General features: G+C 39.7%; 1 long non-coding RNA gene across 4 annotated transcripts in view; it reads left to right on the top strand.

Moving 5' to 3' along the window:
- Positions 1–22,013, top strand: part of LOC311525598 — a 46,698-nt gene extending 24,685 nt beyond the window's left edge. For 3 of the 4 annotated variants that reach the window (XR_014712816.1, XR_014712817.1, XR_014712818.1), the window contains 3 exons: positions 19,146–19,206; positions 21,492–21,609; positions 21,903–22,013. This is a non-coding gene — a long non-coding RNA (uncharacterized lncRNA). The remainder of the gene's footprint in view (positions 1–19,145; positions 19,207–21,491; positions 21,610–21,902) is intronic. The other variant, XR_014712815.1, reaches the window with a different exon arrangement.
- The last annotated feature ends 431 nt before the right edge of the window (positions 22,014–22,444 follow it).

The raw sequence follows: 22,444 nt of genomic DNA, 5'->3' as shown, positions 1-22,444 counted from the left end.
TAAAGGTATAAAAATGTTAGAAAGCAATGCGTACCACACTATTTCAATATTATAATTAGGCTATGACCATCATTGGTGTATTTTTATAATGCAGTAACGATAGTGTAATTTTTGACAAATATCAGTCAAATATAGGTATATTTGCCTCAATGAATAATTTAATTATATATACAAAAATTGCAAACTGTTTTGATTTAGGTGTTGTCAACAAGTGTGGCCAACTTGGCAGGACCCAGATTAAAATTCAGAAGTTCATTAAGCGCAACACTGCAATATTGATGTAGGTGTAACCATATTAAAGGCACAATGTTTTATAATGTAACAGTGTATATTGTTTGGTTATCTGTGTTATAAATTGTTAAACAATCAATGCTGATATAAATAGGAAAAAAATCTGGTTCGAGCCCAAACAACATGGTGGTGGGATAATCATCAAGATTATCACCCCTCCACAGGAGGCAGGAGTACAGGTATGCTCTGTACAATAGAGAGGAATAGAATTGTTATTTTTTTTTAAATGTTTTGTTTGGGCATGCAATGCCCTTATAAAATTTGTGTCACTCTAGTATTTGAGGGTTCACCACTCAGATGGCTTACCCCTCCAGTATGTAAACACACTTAGCAGCCCTTTGCCCTAGTGAACTCCTTTATGTTTGCAAGGTAAGTTGTTTGCCAAAAGGAGATCTAGAGGGCATGATGTAAACGGGAGCTCTCATACATTTATGAGCCAACATGTCCCACCCATTCAATTTCCTTGATTCAGGGAAGGCAAAAATGGCTTAATCCCCAATTTAAAATCCTATATTTTTCAAAGTGGGTAATAGCATTTCCCTTGAAGGTTAACACACCAGAAGCTTAACAGAGACAAATTAACACAGATGTTTTCTAGCTGAGGACTTTGATTTAAAAAAAAAAAGACACCAACTTTATTGGTTATGTATTTCAAAATTGTTTATAATATAATTTAAGGAAAGTTCCACTTTCCTTATCACCCACCATTTTTGGGAGGTAGTGAAAAGAATCAAATTAAAAACTGGTAAATGCCTATGATATCAATTCCCCCAGGGTTGTACCAGGAAAGGGACATGTCCTTGCAGGTATCCTACAACAATTCAAGATCCTCAAAGGAAACAAGCCAAAACTGGCTCACAGCACAATGTAACTGGCAGCATTTTTCCTCCACTGCAGCAGCCTTAATATCCTGACAGTTGGTTTGGTGAGGCACCTGGCCACTCAACCAAATACAGACTCTCAACTTCCAATATTTGACTGTCATGCGGAGGAAACAAATGGACTTTTATAGACCTCCAAACGGCGTGAACGCTAACATTGTTGTAACAGTGGTCTAGAGCCAACGGCAGCAGTCGGCTGTAAGAACACATTTTTGTGCGCTGATATTGTCCCTGGAACAGTGTGATCTCATTCTCAGATGGCAGTATACCGAATTTAGGGAAGACTGATAAACCAAAACATGGGATGGTATTGAGTTATCCCCTAGACTAATGGTGTCAGTTTATATATTTGAAAAGATAAGTACTTAAAAGGGGTCTCAATGGTTAAATCAGTTCCCGTGCTCCAGTAGTGTAATCAAGGGAATCAACCCCTAATAAGCCCTATCAAGTTATAAAGAACATAATAGGCAGAAGTGACCCTTGGCTATGAGCTTGTGAATGTAACCATGTCACCTTTGGTAACCTGGGAAAAGGTCTTTTCGCTAATCAACATCTCTGGGATGGGAGGTGGCTACACCTATATCCAGAGTGTTAATCAGTCACATTCAGTTTATGCACATTCCTATTTTGTTAAGTTTGTTAATTTGGCATATTGGATTAATTCAATTCTTGTAAATACACCATGGTGACTTCTTTTCCTCTCACTTATCCTACCTTGTGAATAGGATTACTGCTTGTCAGCAATGAGTACAGTACATGAATCCTTTGTTCTGCATATGGTAAATGTGTTAAAACCATCACTAATATCCTCTTGATTTTAAAAATTAGAAGGTTCCTATTAAGGATTAGCAATTGCTAATTTGTACTGTTGACACTGTTTTCAAGAACATGGAACAGGAAAAGACACCTGTTTAAATGCCTGTCAACAATTATCATTAGGAACAATTGGGAACATGGGGTTTGACACCACACCCTAATCAAGACTCATTTAATTAAAGTTGCATTGTGGAAAAAGCCATGTCTTAGCCAGAGCCTCTTTGCCTGCATTTGATCTAGATAAGAATATGTTCAACCAGTTGGCAGCTGCCCACTTAGTAGGTCACCTTGAAGACATCATCTATAAGGAATGCATCAATGTACTACTTCTGGTAGCAGATCACCAAAAAACCAAAACATGGAAAATTCCACCAGTGTCCGGTTGCTCTGAAAAGGGGCATCAGTACATTTTCAGGTACAGTAGGTTTGTGATGGACACCATTGTGTGACCAAAAGGGTACTAACAGAACCAGTTGTCATGTTCTATCAGGGTAAGTAAGAGGCTCTTATGGAAAGGGTGATCTACAGTGGAGACTACCAATATTGCGTAGTGACCAACCATCACAGGTACTTTATGGTCAATTTGAGTGCAAGGCTGCAAACTCAAAATTGTTATACCCCAAAAGCACATATTGACTGAGCATGTGGCAATTCCCCCTGTATCTGTTATCTTCATTGTGTTGTGTTAGGTGAAAATAAGGAGTTTAAACAAAGGGTAAGGCCCTAAATGTATGTGAGCAGGTTTATTAACAATCACCCTATCGAGCAGAGAAGGGGAAGACTCGTAGCCTATAGATGTAGGTATTTGCTAGGTAAGGCGGCAAAGCAGTGTGCTTACAGGCCTGAGGCCTGTAAGACAATAGTTTAGCTAAGCTAGGCATATAAGGCTCAATAGCCTTCATATACACACTTAACCAGGAGTAACCCCAGATCAGAGAATGCTGTAGTGACTAAATTGCTAATAGGCAACCACAACATTTTAGTCTATAGCAGATTGGGATATTTTAAGTTGGGAACAACCACAGATGTCTGACCATACGAGTGGCATAATAGCAGACGTATATTCTGTAATGCTGAAGTAAAGAGGCCTAGTAACCTATGGGAGAAGGGCACCCCAGCATTAGTAGGGTGAGGAAATACAAATAAGAAAAAAGGGCAGAAACTGCTATTGAAGTATGCATTGGTATAGTGTCATCAGCACACCACAGTATAAAGGTTGTACTCCAGCCTGCATGCTTAGGAGAGGGGAAAGGATGTAGCTCTTGGGTGGTGCCAGGATGAGGAAGATAATGGCTAACATTTCATGAGGGTGAGAGTATATGGCTATTCAGACATACATTCAATATGATTTCTACCTACCCTGCTGCACTGCAGTATTTGTGACTCTGCTGACTATTTTAATAAAACTATTACAAATACAGAAGGTTTTCTTCCTAAGTCTGAGTGTTAGGAACCCTGACATGCACGTTGTAACTGAGCGGTAATTCCAATACTGAGCCTGATCTTGCAACAAGAACCTATCAAACCTCATAGTGGTAACTGGGAATTCTTAGGTAATCAATATAATTAATACAGAATCCATAGTTCAGGCAACATGTGCGAGCTTCATTTCTTGGACTCTTTATTCCCTGTTTCAGAAGTATCACATGAAAATACTTGCTGATTACAATCATGCAAACCAATTACAGCAAAGCATGTATTGTGTTGGCACAAAAATCAGAAATACTTATAAATAATAATGAAATAATGAAATACTTCTGAATGTTAGAGATAACTAATACTGACATATAACTGGCTGAGTTGTCTCTTGTTCCACCTATTGCAGTGTTTTCCAGTTCTGTTTATGCCTGATCTACAAGAGGTTGGACAGCATCGGTATTTTGGCTGTGGACATGCATCCTCCCTGCAACTAATTTTTCTAGGGAATCTTCTCATGCCTATGAAGTTATGAATTGAGTAGCTAGTCTGTGCCCAAGTTTTACAATTGTTTGATTCATACACTTCTGAGTGAGCTGGTAGCAACCTCTATTTTTAAGTTGCCTAACTTAAAAAAAGATTAAGTACTAACACCTCCATTATTTGCAGCAGGGCTTTGAAGCATGGATAAAGCCTTGGGACTAGAGCCATGCCATTCACTTGTCCTGAAGTCAGGCTTAGTTTAGTTATGAACTTTTTAAAAATTGCTATTCCCCTTCCGTTGCTTATGCTGAGCAGGGAATATTTGGCAGCATGCAATTACTAATGTGATGCATGAACATTCTAAAGAACCAGGCTCATACTGCCAATACAGCAGCACCACCACGCTACTGGGAATGCCTGGGAGCAGTTGGAGCAGCTGTAGCTGAGGGGGGAGGCAGGGCTGCACCTGGCTTCCCCCAATCCAGCAAATAGGCCCTAGCAACCCGTCCCCAACTCTCTGATAACAGGCTTGTCCTGTTGCCAAGCCAATGTACTTATTTCAAATGGTAGAGGTAAGTGCCAAAATTTCAAGGTTCAAATCCTGCTGATCGTGGGGTTATTACTGTTACACAAAGGAAAAAGATGAATACAAATTCTATTAAAAAGACTGAGGAAATTTCAACCTGAATGTTGTGGTTTTGTATGTAGAGTCAAGTACTCAAAAGATTAAGAAATGCCAGATTTAAGAATGCCAGTACCATCTTAATTCATCTCCCTTGTGCTTATAACATTGTGCTATAGCCTTTAACCATATGCTCCCTTTTATTGGCATAGATCCCCTGCTTGCTTCATTGCTCACGATGGACAAACAAGGAGCAGAATTAAAGTTACATGTACAGCTTTAAATTTGGCATTTTGTAACTTTAGGCTGCCGAGTCGTGCACTCAAATAACATTTTAATGTAGGTTTTGTTCTGTTTGTTTTTTAAATTGGTGACTTAACAGTAAATTGGCCAAATTCAGTGGTGGGTCCCAGAAAGTCTGGAGGGATTCCAAGTTGGTAAAATGTACACATTCTTCTGAGTGCCTCAGTATTTGTTGTCCCCCAGATTTACTTGCTCCTCCTATTCCTTATCTCTAAATTTGGCCCACTGAGTGCCACATACACTTCCTTGGACTCATTTGACTGATCTACTGAGGGGCCAAAAGAGGAGAGTAGCAAGAAAAGCAGCTAACTGAAGGATATAAGAATGTGTAGTCTGCCCTACTCTTTAATTTACACATTCTTCTGGTTCCTGGTTATCTCAGCATTTGTCTAGACAAAGTTACTACACAGCAAACTAGGGTGTAAAGCTACACTGTAACTTTTGCTGGCTGCCTCCATAGTCCATACTCACTGCTACAGATGGCATGTGCAGATCGATGTAAATTCTAACACTGCCTAATATTGGACTTCACCTACAAATGGAATTATTGTTGAAAAATAGCAACAAGAACTGGGACTTGCTATGAAAGGTCTATTGAAATGGTTATCGGTTCTGAAAGCTCCTTGGAACTAATCATGTATTAATTGGATTTCTGTGTTCACGTAAGAGCATGGACCATAAGATCTAGATTCCCAGATTCCCACTCTGTAGGACAAGTCTCTTCCAGAGCAAACTGGAGGCTGCAGCTCCGCTGTCTGCCACCACACCAACTCTGCTGTTTCCTGTGCTGGAATCCCTCCCTCTGGTGGTGTCAACAGGAGGAGATAGATGGAATGTGCTGGGGGAAGTCTCAATATTGATGCAAAATTAACATTGTTTTAATTTACTCTTTATATCATTAGGTGTTCAGATTTAATAACAGTGGAGACACGTTTAAGAACTCTTTCTACATACTTGTAGATACACAGTGCTTGGAGAATAGCTGCTTATATTTGTTTTTAGTTGCTGGTTTTATTTAATAATATTCAGCATAATTAAAGAAATTTAGAAAAATTTCCACCTTTTCCTAATATGTGACAAGCCCAAGAAACTTCAAGGAGATTACCTCCTCCTTGTCTATATATCTTTATTTATAACCCCCAGGTCCAAATGCAGACTCAAATGCAGTTTTATAACTTCCATATTGTTGTAATATTCTACATAGCTTATTTCATGTAATGTTAGTTATCGTACCGAGTGTTTGGGATGAGTTTTTACTTGGGAGTAAAGTTACTTCAGATTGCCTTTTTATCAGACAGTTTGTGTGATTACAAACATCCAACAAGAGAGTCCCTCAGCCTCCTCCCCATTGTTAATGACTATGGGAATATTGTTTTTCCTAGGATTTCAGACAGAAGCGTTAGAAGGCATATGTAGTCATCTGGTTTGTCAAGGCCACAAAAAAACTAAGCCAGAGGCCTCCTCCTTCCCCCTTTACAGAAAGAGGGACTTCAGTTTTTAAACTAATACACAAAGAGTTCTAGGAGCATGCATATTAGAAACATTTATACACATTTTGGTCTTCATGTCATTTAAGGACCACATGTATAGTTGGGAAATGTTTTGTGGAAGATGTTTGTTTATTCCTTAAGTGCTTAGAAAGGGTGTAAACTTCTAAATGTTTGTTTAAATAAAAATTTGTAAATACAAGCCTTATAAGTGCCTGATACCATTGCCATATAAATAGTAAGATGTTTTGTGTATTAATATAGCATCAAAATAACCAGTTACTAGATTAAGTTACCCAATTAATTACAATATTATATAATTAATGGGTTCTTATCTGGTAGTCCTTAAAGGGAACAAGAACTCTCTCCAAGAATTGAGACAGTATCTGAAGTGTATCTAAGCTAAAGACAAATTATATAAAGTCTTTATTTTAAAGTAAGGATATTTGGATTTAAAATAGAATTTCAACTCTTATTCAGGCCTAATAAAAATAAAGGAATCTCTCAAATGATGGGCTAAATACAAGTTCAAAATGGTAAGGGTTGTTGAGACAGTTCCACCCAAAAGACTGAAAAATACCACCGTTGCATGTGCAAAGAGATTACATTTTCATGAGCTGATGTTACCAGGACTATTCCAGGACAGTTTTAAACCAATGAAAGTGTGACAGCAACAAATATTTACATCCAGCCAAGCATGAAGGAGTGTGTCTTTCACCGCCCTCCAGTGAAGCTACGGAAGGAGTCGAGTATAAATCTCTGAATTAAGCAAGCAGCACAATACTCCCATCTCTTCACTTCCAGCTGCATTCCCGTTTCACTTTTATCTCAGCTTATCATCTCATCTCTTTCAAGCAAGCAAACAGTGACAAGACAAAAGAGCTACAATAAAGCATTAAACAGCAGCCAAAATTTATGTTGCCATCACCCTTTGGGATGAGCTGCACCAGGTGTGTGTAGCCCATCCATTGACCTCCACAGATGAAGTTATGTCCTGCTTTTGCAGTGTTACTTTTCCACAGGCTCTCAGAGCACATGGCACAGGTCTAGCCTTTGGGAATGGCCTTGCCCAACACAACCAGCCTCATTATTATGCCCATTACCAAACTCATGTCTGTACTAAATACAGATTTGCATTTTTCTTTCTATTCCTCCCAATGTCAGTCATGTGATGTACCACACTCCAATCCAATTTATTCTCACATAGCCAGTTTCTGCCCATCAGTGCGGGGCCATTTTCTTCAATTATAAATGTATCTGTTAATTGTTAAATCAATTTGTAAGTTACAGTGACAGGAAATTTTCATATAATTCTGTAAAAAGTTTCACTGCAGGAAGCATTTTTTATACACCCTTTCAGAAACCACAGACTTGGCCACTCCTGTATCTATTTCCATTTTCAATATTACATCATTTACTTTTACATTAAGATAATATGGGGGAAGGGGACAAGTTGTATGTTCATTTTCCATCATGTACTGTCTCACACATCCTTTTATCCAGGGCTCTAAAGCAGGTTGTCCCAACTCCTCCAGCCATGTAACTAGTTCAGTGGCTTGAGTTGTAGGCACTGAAGGCTTCCTCTCAGCATATCCTTTGGTGTACTACAGTGCACTGTGGCAAGCCTGGTGTGGTATCTCCTCTCATTGCACTTTTACTCCCATGCATTAAAGCAATACTGCTCGTGATAGTGTGATGTCCGTAAACAGCAGAAACACAGCTCCCACCACAATCCAGAGAGACCTAATGATCTGCGTAATCATCCTTTTCACCTGCCTGCTGATGCCTTTCTTCCCAGACACACCACAGTGAGGTCAGTTTATTTTCAAATTTTGGCACCTCTCTTTGTGGATTTAAAGAGCAGTGTGCACAGCTCCCTCTAGTGGCACTTCCTTGTAGTATGTAACATTGTCACCACTTAATTCACGGAAATTTACTCCAAAAGACAAATTGGTTTAGTTTATTGCACAAGACCACCAGGTTCTTGGTGTAAAGAAGTTTTGTTGTTGTTGTTGTTTTTTTTTTTTATAAAAGCACAGTACATGTGGTTTTAGCCACCAGGGTTAGGAATACAACCCTTTATTTATCAGTCTCTAACATTTTTATGAAAGCACTGCTTAAATCTAAGTATGTTGCAAAAACCTCCCTGTTCCATTAAATTGGAGGAGGCAGTCCATATTGCCACGCATAGCCATTTTGTATATGTACTCTTAAAATATCCCATCCTTGTCACTAGTTGTTACGTTCACAGCATATAAACAGATGTTAGATAAACATAAAGGTTATTTCTTAAGATCCAGAGCCTTAACACACATGAATCAGAGAGAGAAAGCAGGCTGCTCCCAAGGCGGAGGCACATAACTCACTACATCTTGCTTCAGGCTGGCTCTTCCTGTGCCAGGAAACCCTCTTACAAACTTAAATTGTTACCTTATAAAATTTAAGAATTTTTAGTACACTAAAGAATTAGATTTAAAGTTTCCTTGTAATAATTTGAGTGGGATATTGAAATGCAAGTGAAGTACAGTTTTGTAAATAAGTAACAGCTTCTCTTGTTAAACAGGAAAATGGTTTAGACTATGTATTCCTGGAAAGGACGCATACACTAAACTTGAAAAAGAAATAGATTCAATTTGAATTTAAAAATATTCATTAGAGCTCCTTGAATGGCTTCTTTCGAGTAACTGAATTTAAATATTTTCTTTGGTTTCATGAGGATTAGTTAAGATCACTCACCTTTGCCTATTTATAAACTGTTTCAGTTATCCATATTAATTGAAACAGGACTTTCCAACCATTAAACAAGATTCCTTTACCCATCCATAACCTTTTGCATTCTCTATGATACAATAAACCAGGACTTACTACTAATTTTGAAAATAAAATACCTTTGACCTTGACTCATTTAGAAAGGAGTGCCCCCATCAGAGGTAGGCCCACTCAAAAGTGTAATCTATGTTAAAAGCTCTCTACAGAGACACATACAGGAGATTGTAACAGAAGTAACCAGGTTTTATTACACGTGTTTTGTTAAATTTCTTTCTTTAAGAAGATAGTCCTATTTAGTTGTGATGATTTTACTTTTGGCATCTAAGGCATGGCAAAGATCCCCAAGTAACTAAGTGGGAGTCAAATCCCTCAAAGGGTACTGAGAGACCATTAAGATTAGAGAAACAAGAAATGTTAGGTCAAGTTTATACATTTTCAGTGATTTTTGGAATAAAATTTGGCATTCAACATCCTTTCTACCCTACAGGGCATGACGGGAAGTGGAATGTAGTGAGGCTCTGTTATACTGGATTTCTAGTGGAATAAGGTCCTTGAAGGATTGAAGGGGGAAAAAAAAAATCAAGGAGCTGTGCATGGTCCCTTCACAGATCTCCTCCATGAGTTTAAAGTGAGAGCTATCATGAAGTAGTCCAGACAATAGTGATTCTGGAAAAAAAAAAATCTAGCAGTCAGTATTGCCTCACAGTGGTGTACGGGTAGTTGTGTGACTCCTATCTCCCACTAATTCCAACAAGTAACTAAATCCTTGTGCATCTCTTCATAAATTTAGAAGTAAGTGTGTGATTTAAGTTTCGATTAGCAAATGTTCAGCCTAAATCTGCATTACAAATCTGCCCCTTTACAGTGGGATTTTGCAGTGGTCTACAGAGAAGGTAGCTATGCAGAATAACCCACTACATCCTGCAGTACATAAGCACAACAGGGTGCGTTGTAGATGGAACTATAAATTCCTCTTTTTGGGGAGGAGGCAGGATGGTAAATACAAACCCTTACCGTTCCTTTGATATGGCTTTTGTGCTTTACAATTCCATACCCAAATAAAAAAAAAGTAAAGTCACATAAAATGGCCACCCTGTGAGCTTTGATAAGTATCCAAATTCATTTTAAACTAAAATGAACTGCTGTTTAGTGAGTCCACTAATTTATTCCAGCCATCTGTAGCAGTGTAAACAAAAGCTTTTCTCCAAAAATGCTTCATACTTTTTAGATGTAGCATGGACTAAAAACTTCAATATGATCATCATGAACAAAAAACACGAGGGAAGAGAACCCACATATTTTCACACCACAAACATCTTTGACAGTGGTCATCACACAACTCAGAGGTATTAAAAAGTAAAGCATTCTTCTGGCATAGTGTAATGTTTTCTATTTAAATGCCACCAAATGTTTCTTCTAAGATATTGTGGTAGGTGGAAAGATTTGGCACTCAATTCTTTCTGTCCATGGTAATGACATATTTTAGGCAAATCCTATGTTGCTGAGTTTGAGTCTAAGTACTAGGTTCATACTGCTTGTATTGACTAACTAGAAGACTGTCCTCCATGCACACCTCTGTCAAATTGTCCATCTGCAGTTCGACACTTTCCTTCTCCCTGCCCTACCCCGCGACATGCTGTGGTCGCTATGTTGCTAGAATATAGGTAGAGAGGATGTATTGCATGCATGTGTGTAAACAGAAACTCCCACAAGGCCTGATTATTCAAAGGTGCTGAGCACCTGCAGATCCTTTCTCTGTACATGGTAATTGAGTATGCTGAGCATCCCTGCAAATCAGCCCCAACATACTGTATATGTATGAAAAATATATTGGGCCTCATTTTAGAGATGCTAAGGAATAATAACCCAGTTACGCTGGGCCAAATCCCTTCTGTGGATTTTTCTCTATGGAAGGACCATGTCACCATTTCAAGTCACTGAGTTTCCACAGAGTTACCCCATCAGGGGTGAAGTAGTTTGCCCTCTTCTCTCAACACCTTGTAGAACAAGCAGAAGATGTGACCTTCCAAACTGACCAATTTCTGGTCTCCATAGGAAAAGTCTCATGGATTTTGGAAGAGTCATGTAGGGTTGTTCCATTCACACAAAGACTGAGTGCATCTGTGCTACTTCTACAGCCCCTGTGGCAACATGCCTCCCCCCCACCAAGGGCTTGCATGAGCTCCACTTTGGGAGCCAGTTTCAGTGTCTGTGGGGGTAGGGTGGGCGTGTGGGGAGAGAAAATAAGAGTGTGTTGGAGAATGGGGACCTTATCAGATATATAAAAGGGCTTTCAGGTTTCAAGTGACATGCAGCTTTGAAGACTAGCTACCCAGTCCCATGACTGTGGTGCCCCAACCATGCAGAACAAGCTTCCATTAAGTTATGCTCTAGCCTTATTAGAGAAGCAGATGCAATACATCCTTGATTAGGTAACAACTGGAACATTTAATCCGGTAAATATTCAGAGGTGATTCCCTGCCTAGCTCATGGCTGCCCAGAATAAGCTACCTGTCTCTTCCGATCCAGAGGGAGGTCACAAAGAGGTCTGCCTCTTTCAGAGCCTGACACCTCATATACCATCTACAACAGATCACTGTATGTAATAGGTCATGCAATGAGACACTGTTGGAAAAAGCCTTTAGGACAAGAAAGTGCTCAAAGGTCCTTAATTTAGGCCTACATAAGTTATTGCTGGCTGCCAAACCAGTGACTGGAAAGAGGAACCTGTTGGAGGGAAATTGAAGCCAGCCCCTCCCCTGTGCTTGAGCAGGGGAAAGCTAAGCAAGTTCAACACATGTGGAAGTGGTAAAAATAGAGGTATTTAGCCACCTAAAGATGCAGATAAGCACTTCAGGTTAGGCACTTTGGAGGGCACTAGTGGGATTTATCTGCTTCTTTAGGAATCTAATTACCTTTGAAAATCTGATCCATCATGGTTCCACTGCAAGCCTGCCTCCTCCCCAGAACCCATGTCTGCCTCTGCATATGAATTCCATTTGGAAACCTGTAGGAATTTTGGAGAAAGATAGGAAGGGGGAAGGGTTGAGGAATAGCCACTCCATAGAATGCTTCCTTAGGAAATTTACTGTTGCTACAATCAATTTAGCTATCCATTCCTGCTGGCTGCAATGGAGGAATATTAGAGCAGGACTCCTTCAGAGTCCCCTGGCATGTACAGCCTCTAAGATCATAACATGCACACTGAAGTGGACATTAAAAATGAAGTTACTTATATATAGGTGCATATGTATGATGGGTGGAATGCCTATTCTCATTAATATAAAACCACAAAACCTATTGTGTAGTAGAAACCAGAATGCATACAAAGCATTTAAAATGCTTATATTTGCGCTAATAAAAACAGAATTAGAAGTATCTGGAAAAGGCCCACTGGGCTCTCAGCCTTATCCATAGGCTCTACTAGGAACTTTACCTATAATAAAGGAGGGCAGGATTTGAATAGAGACCTCAGGTACACAATTCCTGCTGATGACTATAAGAGCTAAGAGCAGAATTTAATGCTGAACCTCTTAAAAAAAGGTTTTCATTTGTTTTGCTATATCAAAAAGAAGTTTCTCTTCTCGCCAACTGTCAGGAAATATTCTCTTCTTAGGAGAAAAGAGTTAATATTCTAACAGTAGAAACTTATTCCTCTGTGCTGTCTGTATGCTGGAAATTCATATTTTGCTTAGTAATCAGAGTTTAATTATTGTTCAAGAAAATCTGTGTGACCAGGCCCACTGACGAATGTTAAGATGTGCAAGAAGAATAGGCTATGCTCTGATGTGCACATGTAAGTCCTATTAATACTAACAGACAGTTGCCATGAAGGGGAGAATACATCTTATGCCTTAAACTACATCTTTTTTAATACCTTACAGAAATTCACGTTTTGAAACAATTCTCTTATGCACTGCAATTGTCAACCAAGTAACAGCAATTCTAATACATTCATCTGAATCCAGCATTTGAGGAGCTTGAAGAATTGGAATCTAAACAGCAGCCTCTTTTTGACAGGACCAGCTGGAGTTCTATTTCTAATTTGCTGTGAAGAATTAAGTGGTTGAACCCCATACCCCAGAGTATTTGACACAGAAGTCAACTGACTCTTGCAGTCCCATCACTTGAAAAGGTGCCCCCTAATTTACTCAGTTTATTAGTTTCTGCTCCTGAGAAGACTAAATAGTGGGCGTCTCAATTAAAAACTTCATGGTTCTACAATGCCACAATTATGTCTGATTTTAAAGACATAGGAAGAGGAGCATTGTTGGAATACCAGATCACTCCAAAGGCTATTAATGGGACATGAAGCTTCCTTTCTGGCTCACCAGTTCAAATCTAGTCCTGTGGAGATTACCTATTTGATGGCTGCTCAATACCCTAGTTGGTATTTCACTCCAGTCCCTAGTGGGCAAGTATCCACACGTGATAGGAACCAGCCCTTTCACTGAACAGGGGAAAGCAGCAATAAGTTACAATCCATTCTTATGTTATTTCACCCTTTCCCAATAACGAACAGTTGGAATTTACCTGTGAAGAAAGGTAGTGAAGCACCTCCACAGCAGGTAGGCCCTTAGCAGTTTGGTGCCCAGAAAGCAAATGGGAAAAGTAGGAAGACAAAACCTAAATGAGGTTTTCCATAGAGCAGCAGCTTTAGGAAAGGAGTTGTTTTCAGATTAGCTTGCCATTGGCCAGGTAACTCTTACTTTCCCAGGAGGGAGCTGCTCTCTAGTAGGCTGCCTGGAAGCCAGCTGACCTCTTTTCACCCAAATTCTACAAGAGCTGGTCAGGAAGAACATGCAGGAAATGAAGGAAAGCTGTTAGAAGATATACCTATAAATTACATTCAGCTTCATCCAAGGACTAGGGGATATAGAAGGAAAAAGGACAGTGAAGTTCTTTCCTAATGGAAGATTGGATAACTGATGCTCATATATATAATAGCAATATTTGTTCTCCAAGAGTGAGTGTCCTTGGTGTACTAACAGTCTAAAATCAGCTGATGTAGTCTATTGGACCATTTTGACAAAGTTCCATGAGTACATTGCACTACATCATAACTATCATTACAATTGGTAATAACGACCACCTTGCTGACTGTCTCAGCAGAAAGACACTAAGCATGGAATAAGTAGAAGGAATGAATTCCTGCAGAAGGTGCCTACAATACATGAATGGGGGAAATTTTCACTACTGCTTCCAGAGCGAATAGCTTTCATCCCAGCTTTTTCTAGTGAAAGTCATTAGGATAAGCCAGCCTGTATCATCACTTCCCCTTGAATTTAATTAATTGAACAAGAGATCACTACATCAAGCCAAGCTGAGTCAATGTTATTAGAAAATTCTCCTTATCCAAGCTCATTTGCACTATAGCAAGTAACCCATTATCACAAGTACTGCCAATCAACCCTTAGTTTGCTAAGGTTGCTCTTCCCCCATATGATATGGTATGAGCCTGCTGTCAGGTGGATAAACCACCTTGACACCTTCCCTTCTCCCCACCCCTCAAGAAAGCACTCATGCCTCAGTTCTTTGCCTCCAATCTTTAGTCTCACTATTCCACACCATTTCATCAAATTCCCCTGTGCTGTCTCATCTTCCATTAAACCCTATGCAGAACATCAGTCCAGCCAACCACAACATTTGCAAATAGAACTTTTACACAGAGCAAGTCCCTCTCTTTTACACAATTGTTGTTTCAACCAGAGTCTATATAAAAGGGGCTGTCACAAGAAGATCCCAACTTGCAGGAACAAAATCAGAATCTACTATTGCCACACCATTCCTTTTGCACCATGCACTGTCTCTCAGGCAGTGCTGGATCTAAGCCAAGCAGCAACTGCATGGTGTTGCTGAAGCTGTCTGTTAAGCTTATTTCACAAAGAAGTGCCAGCAAAATAATGTGATTTTTGCTCTTACATTCCATGTCCAATATATCCAAAAACTCCCTTTCCCAGATCTGTAGGAATGATCACCTCTCACAATGACAGCTCCTAAAGCTCCCAGATTTTAGCCTGCCAAACTGCATAATAATCTCCTGTTATGACAGCCGAACCTTTGTCGGTGGAATGACTGTCCCAGTCCTGCATAAATATACTTCAAAAATCACTAGAATATCTTCCATATTCCTTGGCATGTTTTAAGCACCCATATACTGCCAAAGCAATTTAATTTAAAAAAAATTTCAGCAACTGACATGATCAAAAACATGTGATGTGATATTACACTCACTGTAAATTAGAGTCTGTATCATTGCTGCTGGGCATATTTAAAATAATCAAAGAAAAAGAGCGCAGAATGAGAATCTTTCCGTAGTCATAGAAGGAATCAATAATGGTCACATAACTGAAGCTATTATAAACAAATGAAGCAATGCACCATTGGGCAGATTCTTAGCCAGTGTAAATTGTCAGAGTTCCATTGAAGTCAATGGAGCTATGACAACTTATACCAATGAGAATATACTCTCATTTCTGCAGTTGAACAACGGTATAAGAGTGACTGTTGGATCTGTTTGTTGCATTTATCGGTTATCTCATCTTATTCTTATATTGTGAGCTCTGTGTTAACACATAACAGAGAAGGCCTTGATATATGACTGGGGCCCCTTGGTGATTCCATAATAAATAATATAATTTGCTTTAGGCCTGATTCTGCAACTCTTGCTTGTGTTGAATATATTAATGGGCCACCTAATATGTGCTACTTGTTAGGAATGCACGCTGTGATCATACAAGATATAGCTGAGTACCCCCAGTGGGAGTTGAAACTGCCCAGGGTCAGTGGGATTTGAGGATTCCCAATATCTTACAGGGATGAGTCCTAACTGGTTTTGCTTTCTCTACAACACAGTTTCTTTTAAATCTGCATCTCCAGTTCATGCTGCTTCCACACCAAAATGAAGTAGTAATATATGAGAATGTAATTCTAGACTGGAGCTGTATGCAGAAGAGAAATTGGGTATCTGAATATGAATATTGTAGGATCTACATTTACTGATGACTTGTTATACATCTTTTAAAAAGGTGGAAACAGGAGATTTGAACTAGATGACTTTATGTCTAGAATGCCTTTGTCTAATGTGTTAGACGAAAATATGATTTGCAATTAGAAGATTTCATAGCTTTTATTTAATTTAAAATATTTTATAAATAGGGTAGTACCTATGGATTATGATTTTTAATTGTGAAATGTTAATTTAGTAGTTACTTATACTATCAACCAACGAATCAAGTTTGTATTTTATCACTAGGGTAACAGTGAACCATTACATTTAAAAATTGAAAAACTTGTATACTGATGAATTTGTAATTCCCTCATGCACATTGCTGAAGGGATCGTTTCAAAGCATATCTAATATTGCAGAAGATCTGTCTAGGTGTTTGATGATAACTTGCTACAAAATTATCCAGTTAGAAATGTTATTCATCAAGACACCACTGAGTTCTGGAAAGACTGAGAAACTCTACAATGGAGTGTTTGCAAACATGGACAATTTGGTTGACTGAGGTTTAAATGACGAAGTATTGATTAAAGTCTTTCTCTCAGTTAAGTTTTTCCCATTTAAAAGAGGGGAATCAAAGCCGTTTATGTTTCTATTACAAGAGACTCTAAAAGGACAGAATTTCCTCTCCGTTAGGGTTGCTTCATGCTATCCCATTGTAACTGCCCACAGGTAGGGTTGCCAGGTGTCTGGTTTTCAACTGGAACACCCAGTCAATAAGGGACCCTGGCAGCTCTGGTCAGCACTGCTGACCGGGCCATTAAAAGTCCAGTTGTTGGCGCAGCAGGGATAAGGCAGGATCCCTACATGCCTTGGCTCCGCGCAGCTCCCAGAAGCAGCGGCACATCCCTCCTCCGGCTCCTATGCATAGGGGCAGCCAGAGGGCTCTGCACACTGCCCCAAGCGCCGGCTCTGCAGCTCTGATTGACCGGGAGCCGCAGCCAGCAGGATCGGGGCCTGCAGATGGGGCAGTACGCAGAGCCGACTGGCTATGCCTCCACGTAGGAGCTGGAGTTGGGACATGCTGCTGCTTCCGGGAGCTGCCTAAGGTAAGCGCAGCCTGGATCCTGCACCCTGATCTACTCCTGCGCCCCAACCCCCTGCCCCAGCCCTGATGTCCCTCCCATCCTCTGAACCCCTCAGCCACAGCCCAGAGCCCCCTCCTGCACTCCAAATCCCTCATCCCTGACCCCACCCCAGAGCCCGCACCTTCAGCCAGAGCCCTCATTCCAATCCCCTGCCAGGTGAAAATGTGCAAATGAGGGAGGGTGGGGTAAGCGAACAACCGAGGGAGGGGGGATGGAGTGAGCAGGGGCAGGGCCTCAGATGAGGGGCAGAGCAAGGGTGCTCAGTTTTGTGTGAGTAGAAAGTTGGCAACCCTACCCACAGGAAGAACACAATGGTTTATTAGCTAATCTGCCAACCTATCCTTGCTGTCATGCACCTTACAATGGGTTATGTGAGTGGGCTTCCTGCTGGTGCCAGAGATTCCCCTGTGACTATGACCACCCATTGGGAACCATCGGCAACTGGCATTAGAGCAGCCTGAGTTACACTGCGGGACTGGACTGACTCACAGCCAGGTCAGAATCAGAAACCGAAGTGGTAGGTTAAAGCTTCCACTGCAACCTCACGCTCCTGAGTACTGCTCAGCCACAGATCAAGACCTTGGTTTTCTGTACATTGTAAGATATCCCATTTAAAGCATAGCTGATTTATGTGCACTGTGAAATTCTAGAGATATGCTAGTATCATTCAGTTTTCTGTTAACAGAAGAACAATACAGAGGGATTGAGGATTTACTTCAGATTTACTTTTAGTTAACTTTTTCACAACTGAAGGGTGCTGGCAGCCCTCAATGCACAGAAGAGGTGAAATGCAGGTCCAACTGAAGCGAATGGGAGTTTTGCCATTGACTTCAGCGGGGCCACGATATCACCCAACATGTACAGCACAGACAGTAGCCTTGCAGAGTTTCCAATGCTATCTAAGTCCAGAACTGGGGTCTGGTTCATGTCCATTTGATCTTCCTCACAAGGCTGCAGACAGTGATTCCTATTGTGAGGTAGATGGATGTCCACTAATGACTGGACTGAGACTACCAATGTTGTTTATAGGACATCAGACACTTAAGAGCGAACTTCTAACATTGTGTAAGAGCTAAACTATATCAGTAACAGAATATGGGCTTGATTCTACTCCTGCTAACTTCACTAGAGGCCCAATCAAACCTTATATAGAGAACTGAAGACTGCAAATGTATTTTAAAATATTTCAAATTCCATCCACCCCAATGCTTATTGGCCAGATTACGAAGTTCAAAGCTTTGTGCTTCCTTTGCTACTGACGATGACATTATTAAACACAGAAGTGCAGTACAGTGTTCAGAATTCAAATGTATCTGAGCCAGATTTTGTGCACAGTAACCTAACATTAGGCACCTCAATTAATGTGTAGGCCTCTAAGTAATTGGCATCATTTTCACAGGCACTGAGCAGCTGCAGCTCCCATTGAAGTTACTTTCACTTCTGTTACTGATTTAGGATTTTAAGAACTTTTTATTTTAGGTTTTTTTAAACAAGAGACTTGCATCCCAGCTTTCAGACTGATGTCCAAAGCCGAATAAATTAGTCTCAAGATTCATCAGCAGCATTAAGCCATCACCCTCTACCTGTTCTCTGCCCACCTCAAATGAACAGAGCGGTGGGAGGTTTCTCAGAAATACAGATAAATGCCTGTGTGTGTTTGTCTCAAACTTTTTTCTTTTCCAAGATAGACCTTGGTATGTTCTGTTGTGCCTCCCACTTTCTCCATCCTGCCCCAGCCTCTTGCTTTTTGTGTTTAGGTTTCCTACTTCTTCTCCACCCCCAATGCTTTTAAATGCCTGAGTAGCACCCCCTTACTGCCTGTGCTCTTCTCCCCAGTCTCCCCTTTACATTCCCCCCACCCCATATTCTGTTGTTCCTTCCCTGCCTCTGTTCTTAGCTTTCGTGATTCTCTCTTGCAGCTTGTTCTGACTTTAAGCTCTTCCCTACCCTGGTATTCAGCATAATTACTTTCTCTCCTATTAGTCTTGGATTCATTCTTCTCAATCCAAGAGAAAATGAGTGAGCTCAGTGCCAGATTGGAAAAGTAAGTACTCTTTTTTAAATAAATGGATACCTTGCTCAAGTAGTGCCTAAGATGAACCGTGTGTTTTTATATATAAGCTTCATCTAGTTGTGAGATTTTTTGGGAAGTATTATTTATGCTTTTGCTGTATTTAGTCTAGTAATTAACAGGTCCACAGGGCATAAAGGAATATATCTATATATATATATATATATATATATATATATATATATGCTATATCTAAAGAAGAGATCCATTACCTTCTGTCTGATGGGTCCTGTCTCTCTTGGGATGCACAACATGTTGATGAGTGGTAGTCAGGCTTCTGTTTGGAGATAGCCCAGGGCACCAAAGTGGGCCTTGACAAAATATCTTTCTGAAAGAGAAGGTTTGGAAATAATGGAATTAATCCAGCCACAATGCAGGATGGATTAGTGGTTCCTTCTAGTCAGGATGATTTTAAATACTAGTTAGCTTCTCAATTTTCAGCTACTTAGAAGAAGAAACATGCCAGTTAGGGGATAATATAGCTTTTCTTTTCTTTGTGTCTGCCACAACAGGAAAACATTAAGAAATATTTCATGCATATCAAATTACTTTTATTTATGGTGTATTTCACAATGTATATCACCTCCCATTACCAAGTGTGCTGCAGCAAGGTGTGAAGTTAAAACGGAACATCACACTGAATGCAACATCTTTACTCCATGGGGGAAGTATAGCTGTAAGTACTAAACTGCTGGTAAAACAAACATACTCTAAAAACTAGGAGGATATGGAGATGTCTAATCTACAGTTGAACATGTTTCCCATTACTGCATGCACAGAGACCCAGTGAAATAGTTCTCCATGCATTAAAATGAAAATTAAAATGTTTAGTAAACAAAGGGGGGGAAAGTTAACAGGCCAGATTCTTAACTGTGGTAAATGAGCATCGCTCAGCTGCTATCAATACTAGTTGAGGATTTGGCTCATTTTGTGACAGACATCATTAGAACATGAAGCAGAGGAAGTCCACTTCTAGAAACTATCATTTACAATCTTCAACAAAACACCAGAACCTTCCTGAGCCTAGCAACTCTTCTTCAATCCTCCTACAGGCTATCTACCTAAAGAATCTCCCTAATGTAAAGCATGCTAGAGAAACCACCCCATTTCCTGTAGCTCTATACTTCAACTGAGCCTTTATGGGAATCAGGTGTTCATAAGGAAATCACCTGATCCCTTCCCAGAGGGGTGTGCTAATCCCCTCCAACAGGCCCAAACACCTGTTTCTAAAGGGGTCCACTTCAGAACAAGTCTATCTGGCTCCAGGCTCACTGGACCTTAAAGAGACAGACTACCCTCTTACAGCATACTTACATATTTTTCTGAAACAGGGTCTAAACACAGTGACCAGCAGCATCCCTGCTAATTTGACACTAGCCTTTTGTCAAAGGAGATTATGAATTGTTGCAAATATATGATTTTTTAGGTGGCCTGAAGACTATGATGAAGTCCACAAACTCATTGTCACTCAGATTTGAGTCAAGATCTCCCAAACCAATACTTAGCCTCCAGATTGCAGCTTTCCTCTGCATCCCTGGTGGAGACCTGACCCTCCCAGTGTTTTTGCTGTGTGGTCCCTTTAAGTGAAAGTTTATTTTGACTTTGTATATGAAGCAGAGCAGAAAGTCATATTAACCAATACAGAAGATTATGGATTTGACAGAGCACAATGTAGATCAAAACAGTTTTAATCATTACCCCCTGTTTTAATTACTACTTGACACATTATCTCTATTGTCCTTCTACAAGTATCCTTTTTGAATTAAATATTAAAGACGAGTCACAGCTGAAAATATATGCAGTCTACAAAGAAAATGGCTTTGAACTATTTAAAATGATTTATTGTCCACATTTCTTTATGAATATTTATTTGCCATAACGAAAGCAATTTATTGAAGAGAAAACATGAGGCCCAGTTAACTGAACATTTGCATACCCTATTGGTTAAAAAGGAAAGGGGAAAATGTAATGCTAAAATCATTCTAATTCTATATTTTTCCTGTTTACAGTAGTTAATTCAAAATATTGCATGTGGGCAGAATGCACATGTTGGGTGTCTTAGGAATTCAGAGACTGAAAAGGAGAGATAAATGACCTACAAATAAGTGTGCCAATCTCTTATATGTTTTCAAAAACATAGATGTTCTAACACATGTCATGTGTATTGTTAAGCTTTGGATAGAGCCTAACCATTTGTTTCCAAAATACTCCAAACGGTTATCACAGCTTCCCATTTTCAACAAAAACATGTGCTATAGGTCCTGATCCTGCAAGGTGCTGAGGGTCCACAGCGATCTGGCAGGCACCCCTGGACTCCCACTGAAATCAAGGAGAGGTGAAGGTATTCAGCATCTTGCAGGATAGCGCCCTTTGTCTGTAAGTATGAACACATAACACCAAATGAAAGATCACACACAATGATTAGGGACACTGCCGTCTCCTGTTTGTCAGCAGAGGAACAAAGTGATTTGCAGGATTTGATCAGCTGCCCAAAATTTAACATTTCACCATAATGAATACAGAATTAATTCTCATATAAGAAAAGCAATCACACACTGAAATTAAAGTGACAAACGCACCCTGTAACATCTTTGCAGCATTCTGATAGAGAGGTACAATATGGTCCTGGACAGAGTTGATATTGATTTTCATGTTTTCTTTTCTTTTAGGTTTTTTTTAAAGCTGTTTCTTTTAAGAACTAGAATGCAAATGGAGAAGTTGGATTAGTATCAACAATTCAATAAAGAATTTCAACAGTTTTTTACAATAAAACTTTATTTGTATCAGAACAGTACATATTGTATTTGAAAAGGGTGAATTTAAGATGTAATAATACTAGATTAAAGATGGTTATGTGGTTAAAACATAGACCTTGGACTTGTCACTTAACCTCTCTGAGCCTCAATTTCCTCCTCTGTGAAGATGGAATAATAGTAATCCCCTACCTCAAAGCAGGTTGTGGGACTAATTCATTAACATTTGCAAATTACTTTTTGATTCTCAGATGGAATGTACTCTAGAAGTGCAAAGTATTATTATAATTTACTCTCTATGTCTATTGAGTTTTGCAACAGAGAACACAATGCATTGTTCTCTCTGATTTGTCTGAATACCACAGTTTAAAATTCTAGCTGTTGAGTTTTTCTAGTAATCCGTAACAGGCACAGTGCGTTATCTGTCGTTTATATTTAGGTTAACTCCCAGGTCTTCT

Source organism: Lepidochelys olivacea (genome assembly GCF_965140295.1).
Source record: "Lepidochelys olivacea isolate rLepOli2 genome assembly, chromosome: 8".
Lineage (NCBI taxonomy): Eukaryota > Metazoa > Chordata > Testudines > Cheloniidae > Lepidochelys > Lepidochelys olivacea.
Note: the sequence above shows the minus strand (reverse complement) of the source record. Positions and strands in the feature narration are given on the sequence as shown.